General features: G+C 45.2%; 1 long non-coding RNA gene across 1 annotated transcript; it reads right to left on the reverse strand.

The window, feature by feature from the left end:
- Window positions 1-3,121: 3,121 nt before the first annotated feature.
- LOC113980972 lies at window positions 3,122-4,772 on the reverse strand. The gene is made up of 2 exons (XR_003538285.1): window positions 4,619-4,772; window positions 3,122-4,037 (listed from the first exon to the last, which is right to left on the reverse strand). It is a non-coding gene; the product is annotated as an uncharacterized LOC113980972 (long non-coding RNA).
- Window positions 4,773-9,442: the final 4,670 nt, after the last annotated feature.

Genomic DNA, 9,442 nt, shown 5'->3' on the forward strand with positions numbered 1-9,442 from the left:
TTTTTTCCCAGTGCAGTCCTGCAGCTGGACTCACCCCACAAAGAAAACCACACCCTTTTTTGATGCTCCAGGGCCTGTATACATGTGAATAAGTGCTACTTGACTGAAAAAGCAAACAAACTAACTAACCAAAACCCTCATGCCCAGTTCTGACACTGAACAGGGTTTTACACTTTCTGTGCATGACTTTAGATCTTAGTTTGAAGCTGAGTTCCTACAGTTGTTGTTTTCAGATTGGGACTGTGTCTCAATGATGCATTTCTTTACCTTTTCATCAGTGGTACCTTCCAAGTAGGGGTTGATTCATCAATTATAAAGTGACCACTTGGATTTTTTCTGGTTTTCTTTCTATTCATGGACATCAAGGAGATACACACACGAACTGAAACTACAGAAATTATATCATTCTGCCCACTGAAACAATTTACACAATGTCAAAAGCAACAGTAGCTTTATTCCAGAAGTAATTTCTAAACTCAGTATTGGCTTTTCCAACTGAAGACCATGTCAATCAGAACTATAAGTATTATATGAAAACATAAATTTATCTTGCAATCCTCTAGAAGACACACTCCCTGGAAAGAAATGACCTTCAAGTGTGATTCAGTTCCAAAAGAAGATTCACAGGTGGCAGACAAAAAGCTTTCCTAACTGGAAGAACTGCAAAGTTAGACTAGGCTCACAGCCAAGATAGACACTTTCCATCTCAGGAATTACAATAAATAATAACATCTGTCACCTATGCAGCAACAGAAACGAAATCCACTCAAATCTGTTGCATCAAAAATTTATATGCCAAGCTTTAGGAGCACTAGCAAATACAATTAAGGTGTTTGATTACACAGAAAGAGCCAAGATTGCTCCACAGATTAAAATACTAGAGGTTTTTTTAAAGAGAACTTTACTGAAAGTAGGTGTTATTACTATTTTTTCTTCCAAAACATTAATTCCTCTTTTTTTGGGCAATATAAATGCATTACTACTAGTGATTTAAGCTATGGAAATGAAGAAGGAACAAGAGTTCCTCCATGCAGCCGTAATTTCATTTTACAAAGTATAAATGGGAGAGAAAAGAAGGAGCATCCTATCTTCTCCTACTACCTTCTTCGATGCTTTTACTTTTCCCATTTTTCTCCCTAGTACAGCAGCAACTTCAACAGCAACATTAGCAAATGTTCTTTCAACCTCGGAGGTAGCATATCATCCACTATTTAGTCAGTTCCCTAACTTCTTGTGTCAGGACACAACTAATCAGGATTTTACTCATTTTTAGCAGACCACATTGCTGTCTCATTTGTCTTCTCAACTAACCTCTTTTGCCTACAGTTTAATTCATTCTCTCTTTAGTATTGCAGCCTACTTCATATTCCATCTCCTCCAATCTCTCCCCAAACTCATTAAGGGGGACACCATTAGCATATCAAGACCTTAAGGAAGCACATTTTCTGTTGGTGCTTCCTGTCAGTAACAAGTGACCTTTGCTCCTGCTTTCAGTCTTTCTCCTATCTCTCCTTATGCCACCCAAATTTTTAAGCCTTCCAAGTGCACAGTGTGGTGATCCCGCCACTCAGTACTTTTCTGCGCAAAGAAGCTGCCTTTGACACATCACTCCCCTAAATTTCAGTTGAATACCATTTTATTTAATTTTTCACTGACTTTATTATTAGGGTGCTGAAAATACACCTTCTTTCCTTTTTAAAGCACTCAGCCATAATCAAGCTGAGCCACATAACCATGGTGAGTACAAAAAAGAAGACTTCTCCACTGGAGGCATTTGAGGATCTTCTCATCCTTCTCAAAAGATGGGGCCCAGCCCCTGACACCCCTGAAGCACCTGCACCGCTGTGGGGGGAAGCCCCACAATTAAAGTTTGAGGTAGTGCAAAAGTGAGGCCATGTTCCATGGGAGCAGTGGAGCTGGTTAGATGGTTTCCATGGACACGGCTTTGGGTTGCAGGGAGTACAAGGTTAAGACGGTTTGATAATGTGCAGGTGCTGGATTCCTGGGTGTTGTTGTGGGAATATGTTTGTGTTGTGTGTGAAGTTGGCAAACTCAATAAAGGCTGCCTGCTGCGCTGAGCAGGCAGACATCTCTTTGTCTCACCATCCTCGTGTGTCTTGTGTGTCCTTCTTTTCCCCTCGGACCAAGACCTCACGACAGGTACCCCCCGACACACCGCCACCACCCACAACTCTCTAAAATATCCAATGGCAGACAGAGTCAGAGGAGAGAAAAGATCGTTTTATTCTGGACATCAGCGGGGGGGGGGGCACAGGAGCCACAGCACTTCCAGCAGCAAACATGAAGCAACATCTGGAACAACAGAGAAGTTGCAGTTCTGCAGAGGAGTCTGCAGAAAACCCACCAGCACCTTCACCTGCACACATGCAGAGGAAGCCCAGACCAGCTGCCTTCTGAAAACACACCGAGCAGCCTTTCCCATCAGGCCTAAGCCTGCTCTTCCAGGCAGCCACCCCACCAGCATTTACTCGAGGCATGAGCCATCCAGAGACCGCTGAGCAGCCACACCTGGGTTGGACAGGAAGGCTGCAGCCAGCATGCTGAGACAGTGGACCTTCTCTGTCACCTCCTGCAGGAGCAGTTCCTCATCAGCTGTGCTTGGCAGGTTGGGCCAAGCACAACCTGTGGCACTCCTGTGGCAGTTGAGAACCTGTTGAAGTGTACTGTAAGAAATTAAGGGCCTCTTAGCCACCATACTGAGAAGTGTACTGTAAAAAATTTAAGGGCTTCTTGGCCAAGACCTTTTGAGTCTAACTCCTGGGCTGGTTGCCAGAGTTATGGTGACTGTACCATAAAGCACGGGAACTCCCTGGTACCCGCCTGGTGTCTTTGTTCAGCCTGATGAGAATTTGCATGTATTGTGTCCCTGACTGATGGGTTGTGACATCAGCAGTTTGGGTGGGGAAAACTGAGAGTATTGGTAAGGAGAGATTAGAAAATACTCTTTTTTGCCTCTTCTTCAGCAAACTGGCTGGTTATGTCTCTCTCTCACTCTGCAGATTTAGCACACATTATCGCGCTGGAGTTTTCATGTATTTGTCAAGATGCTCATGTCCACACAAGAGCACTTTGTCAACTATTTGAAAAGGATACAAAAGAGTGTCTTTGAAAAATTTTATTTTACACCCTCAGTTTCAAAAACCTTTACACAATCCGCAGAAACCAAATCAAAGCAGTGAGTTGTAAAATTTTCCTCTTCACACACATCAGGAGACCTGCTTTTCATTGATTCACCTCTCCTGTGTCCAAAAGCAGGGCACTGCACATCCTCATCTGCCTCAGATTCTGAAGGAGTGAAAGGTCGATGTTGAATCAGTATCAGCCACTACAATTAGGAGAGTCACAACCATGACAGAGCATTCCCTGTTCTTTCCAATTCCCTCCACCTCCGTAACTGTGGAAACACTGTAAAACCTCCAAGAACAAGGTGACAATTTCTGACCTGAAGGGGCATGTCTGCAACAAGCCGTCTACTCTACAAGCAGTGGAGCCAGCCCAGGTCAGGCAGGTGAGTTTCCATCCCGTATTTCAAGAGGGGACAGGTAAAGGGATTTGCTCATAGATACTGGCAGATCCCAGGGAGAAGCTGTTTCACCTCTCACAGCAAGGTACCAGCCACTCAGCTCATTCAAATTGGCTGCAGTTCGGCAACTGCATCAGGTATGAACTTATGGAGCTCCCCCCACACCTGCTTTCCAAAATGTGCCTGTCTGCCTTTTAAAAGGAGTTCAAGGTCTTCTGAATATCAATAAGCAACAAGGTTCTCCAGAGGCTCTTCTGCCTTCTGTCTTGTTCAGATGACAAGAAGTGCTATCTGCTCCCCGTGGTTTTCAGGTTTTCCACAAGGGAGGGAGGCTTTTTGGTCCTGTAGGCAGCGGTGCCTGCGATCCGGGACCCTCGGATGGAACTGATGTAAGGCAAAAGAGGAGGCTCCCGCACCACCAACGTGGTGCCCTTGGGAGTATAGGCTTGGAGTAGCAATTCCTCTTCTGCATGAGCTGTCACTGCCACCCATCCTGCACAGCCAAAAGGAATACAGACAGTGAGACAAGTCCCCAGGATCATAATGAGGGTTCTGACACAAACTACTGCCTCCCATAGTGGCTGAGAACCTGAGCTTACCTATGTGTGATTTCTTTGAGAAACTAAGCTCAAAGGTCATATCCAGCTCTTTCCAAATAGAAGGCAGCACCTAAAGCCACATCTTACTCTCCCTAGACATAGCTCCTTCCTGGTAAACTGAAAAAGGATGGTGGGAACTACCAAAAACGCAATAAAGCTTTCCTATCAATGGCCCTTTCCCTCTCACCTGGACAGCCAACCGTGTCACAGCCATTCCTGATGCTGTGGAACCTGTATGGCAGCCAGAACATAAAGCACTCCATTGTGGCCGTCCTGTACAAACATGGCTGTCAATCTCCATTCCTGGAGGTTGTCAAGCCTCAGCTGGACAAAGCCATGGCTGCTGTGATTTTGTGTTGTTGACAGTCCTGCTCTGAGCAGGAAATATGGCTTCACCCCTTCAGAGATCTCTTCCCATCAATGTTTCTAGGATGCAGACCCTGCAAAGCAAACTAATGAAGAAATATTAAATTACCTGCAGAGGAAAGCTTGATATCTGCAACTGCCTCAGTGGTACCAATTCCTTTCAGTGTAATGTCCTGAGGGACAAGTGGGGGGAACTCTTTCATTCGCTCTTCCCCACCCATGGGAACCTAAGATCAAAACACGGAGAAAAGATTTCATAGTCAAGAAATCCTTCAGAACTCCTACCTTAAACTGGCAAGCAAGGCACAAGAGGGAATAAACATATGAGACATTTGTTAGCCAATTAAGAGCTGGTTGGAATAATCTACAGGAGCTATTTCAGGTTTGCCAGAATCAGTATCACATTCAGAGGAGCCCCATGGGAGGTGAGCAAAGATGGAGTGCCCACTGCAGGACACAGCTGGTGGCTCAGGCCAGCCGCCTTGACGTGAGTGACAGCACTTGTTCTCCATGTGCCCAGGAATGGGAATGCCAGGACAGGGACAGCTCACCCCATCTCCCAACAATCTGCAAGTGCTACACAGTACGTTGTCATACCAAGGAAGAAGTCAGACCACCGAAAGACGAAGAGGTGTGCAGAGGATCCAGCAGGTAAAGAATAAGAAAGGTACATTTTTCAACTGCAACCTGTGCTGAAACCCCAGTCTGAAGGTTTGCCATGGAAAATATCCCTGTTGTTGCCTGCACTTAAAGCCAGTTCAAGAAGAGCCAAGTATCAGAGAGCAGACCACTGCACATCTTATCAGCCTGAATGCCAGAAACAGAAGCTCTCCTGAAAACACACCATCTCAAGTGCTCTCTCCTATCACACCTGCAGCCACACAGTCTTTGCAAGTGCAGTGCTCCACACTGCACGTTTCCATTGCAGAAGTCCCAAACTCCTGATACGTGTGGATTTTCCCTGTCAGTTGTGCCCCAGTCAGGGTGCTTCACCAGGCAGGACAGCTGCTTGCCTGCAGCCAAGAGCCCCTCATAGCACCTCCTCTCTCGGCCAGCGTGCTTCTCGTAGATGGCATCTGCGTTACTCAGGGTAGTGATGTGGACTGGCAACAGGTTAGAAGCCACGACAGAAAACCAGGCAGACTTTTCTCCCTGAAATAAATAACCATCATGGCTAGGCTTCGCGAAGATTTGGGGAGGGCTCTACCCACATTTGCTACAAGCGTGTTGGTGGCTAAAAAGGACAATACGAGATAGACAAGACCGGTTGCAAAAGGCACAGCAGAAAGACTCCTTAGGTGGTAGAAATAAATAACAAGAGGATGTTAATTATGGTAACAGAAAAGCAGTCCTGAATTTCTCTCTCCTGTCCCGTTTCTTTCCTGCATGTTAAAAAACTGCTTGCCTGATGTCCCCTCCCTGTCAGAGGGGTCCTTGCCTCTGCCACTGTGGAGTAGCCAGGGTTTATATCAACTGGGGAGTTGAGCTTTCAGGACAGAAGCGCCCACAGCTTCACCATCCTGCCTCAAAGCACCCCCAATGCCCCATCTCCCGCCATCACAGTTGCTCAACTCAGGCAAATCAAGCCAGAGAGATCTTTGCCTCTGAGTAGGGCATTACTACTCTGTCCTGCCAAGCTGTTTTTTTGGAACAGGGCTCTGGATTTTCACCTTAGCTATGATGGAGCTCTCCTGCCATACCAGTACATTATTACTTACAGAATCCTGCTCCCTCCACCTTTCTGGTTTTCTTTCAGCAGGTCAAGAATGTCCATAGCAAAGTACCGATTCAACATTTCTATGGTGATCTTGGAAAGCTGACTGAAACAAAGGAATAGCCATACACACCTCCAAAACAGGGCAAACTACTGAGAAAAGGTTCTAGCACTTATGATAATGTCTATGTGGAAGAAATATCATTGGAGGTCAGCTCCACGCAGTTCAGTAAAGGTGTATGGTATGGGATTTATAATAAATGGAAGAAATTATTGGGAGTGGGGACACACAATACCTTTTAAAAATATCTTTATAGAAACTAAAATACATATGCAATTAATTACTTCCTCTGGCAAATTCTTCACAAGTCTGTGTCAGGAAAGAAAAATGTCCATGCTTTTCTCTCCTGGTAGCCAGCTTTCACAAAACACAGAAATGAGGAAACCCACTTATTTTCCCAGCTAATTCTGGCATTCCCAAGGCATTCTGATCTTATGCAGTTATTTATTAACAGATTCATCATCTCAAAGCAGCAAAAAAGGGTCTGGGAAAGTTACCCAAAAAGCCTTTCATGTCTGGTACTATAGTAAGAAATGAAGCAGCTGTTCCCAAAATCCTTTCTTCCCTTACCTGTAAGTAGTTTATACGTCCCAAGGCTGCTAAAAACAAGGCCGTTCCTGGCTTGAGAATGAAGGTCCGTGGAACAATGGCAACTGTTGGCAAAACTAGCTTTACTTCCTTCTCTGTTAGGAGATTCAAAACCTGCAAAATAAATTGTACTGCCACAATTCATTCCAGATGTTTCAATGGGGACAATGAAATTAGTATTGGCATTACATTGATAGAGAAAAAAGACCAAGTAAAGCAGTGTAAAGAACATCTGACAGAACAGTTCAATTCTTCTACATATATAATGGCCCATCTTCGCGAACGAAGATTTGGGGAAAGGTCTTTTACCTTTCCAGCCTGCGCAATGGATTTTTTAGGTGAGACACAGCCTGCGCTGAACTGAGCCCACCCTTTAATCCTAAGGTTCATCTGCCGGGGCCAAGCAAGCTTGGACAATGGCAGTGAGGTCCTCAGGACGTAGGTTTGTTTAGAGTGTCCTTCTCATAGATGGATGGCCACACAGGGCTAACGACCTCCATCAGGCCAGGAGACCGGGGAATCGAACCCGTGGTCGCAGCAGTGAAAGTCCTGCACGCTAACCACTAGGCCACCAGGGGTCTCATAGTAAGTGAGAAACAGGAAGAGGTAAGGATATCACCGTTCTCCATGGCAATGCAGGGTCCATGTCAAAATGTAACAGCTGTAAGCAGCCTGTTGGGCATGAATGTGAGAATCCAGGGTTTGGCTGGAACAAGGTCACCCAAGATTTACTATGTTTTAGCACAACTGCAGCCGTGTGCAGAACTGGAGACCACCTTCAGCTATGACATTTGAGTCACCCCACTTAGATAGTAACACAAAGTGCCAAATCAATACTACCAGCAAAGCTAATCTTAAAGTATCTCACTAGAGAAAAGTCCTGGATCCCAGTGTGGAACGACTCAAACTGCAGGATGACCAGCCTGACTCACAGCACGGATCTGTACCCTGAGCGCAGTGAAACAAGCTTTCCCCTCTGTGAGGGCTCCCAAATGCTCCTGCTACCCTGTCTTCCTCTCCTCCTCCTTCCTTTCCATCTCGTGGCTCACCTAGTTCATCTGTTTAGATGTTAATTGCTTTCACTGATATGATGCACCCCAAAAGTCTACCTAAAAGCCAGTGACTTAACCAGCAGTGCTGCAGTCACAGCAGTCTGATCACTTCCTATGGAAGTACAGTTCAAATCCAGTCATGCAACAATGTGTCAGCACAAAAAGCAGTGCCTTGAAGGAAACAACTTGTCTCCAGGTTGATGCTGTCTCCTTCCTAGGAAGCCAACAGCAGAAACGGTTCCAGCTGTGCCCCCAACACATGCCAGTCATGCAGATGCAAGTCTGGATTAACCTCAAGCTTTAAAAGACCAAAATAACAAGAGCTGTGGCACATCCAGAACCCCTAAAACTCTTCCTATGTTCACAAGCAGACATTCTTTAGCTTCAAAGTCAGGACAGACTTCAACATCAGTTCTAAAAGAAGAGAAGGTTTTGTCCTCCTAACTGCAGGTTTTCTGGTGTGTTTGATAATGTTTAAAAAAAACCAGAAGTTGAGCTATCAGTAATAGTTTTCTAGGCTTTCCAGAAATTTGGCTTTGCAAGGAGTCATGAGGAAGCAGCTAAAAACAAACCTCCAAGGGAAAAGGCAAAAAATTTAATCCCATCAAATGCCAACAGCCACTTTCCTTCCCTCTTCTTCCAAAATAAAATAAATAAAATAAAATAAACCTGCTTATAACTTCCAAAATCTGCCATGTAAACAATCTGCTTGTCCTCCACTCAGATTGAACACTGACTGAAGGAACAAAATTTGATCTGACACTTGGCATGTAGCTTTCCAAAGGCACAGCAAGGATAATCAAAATCAGAAACAGCAGCATTTCTGGATGCAGGAAAGTCCTCTTGTTTACCATGCTTATTCAACTCCAGAAGAGGGAAAGAACATATACAAACTCAAGTTACCAAACCAGCTCTCTAAGCTGATGAATGTCTTTACGCTGATGTAAGGGGGTACTTTTGAATTAGATGATCAATGGAGCATAGAGGGTGATAAAGAAACTCATATTAGGATGTGAAACCAGCTAGAGTATGGTACAATGTAACTTCATGGCACAAGCTAATTGTAAGGTCCATTGTGCTTTTTAGCAAGTCAGTCTGATATCCCCTATTATCAGAGCTGAGTTCCTTCTTGGTTTTGCTACATATTGCAAGATAGATACATCTACCCTTGAAACACAATGGGAGAGGTCATCCATAGGGGTGAGAAAGATGATGGTGGGAGGAAGATTGTGTGGGCAGGGGTCGCTCGCCCCTTGCCCCACAAGTAGGGCATGCGCAGACTGTTGCCATTAGGTAATGATTAGGCGGTGTTTGGCTGCCATTCAGGCATCACCTTATACTACGTACTGGCCCTACGTGGTGTAATGTAGAGCTGCTAAAATGGGGTGTCAGGACTGCTGGGGTGAGTGATACTCATCCTACGACCGAAACTGTGTTGCTCCGCGGGGACGCCCGCTAAGCATGGGCACCGACCAGCTGCTGCAGATCCTGGCAGCCCTGACCTGTCTGTGTGGGTAA

Source organism: Neopelma chrysocephalum, unplaced genomic scaffold (genome assembly GCF_003984885.1).
Source record: "Neopelma chrysocephalum unplaced genomic scaffold, ASM398488v2 Primary Assembly neopelma1_95737, whole genome shotgun sequence".
NCBI lineage: Eukaryota > Metazoa > Chordata > Aves > Passeriformes > Pipridae > Neopelma > Neopelma chrysocephalum.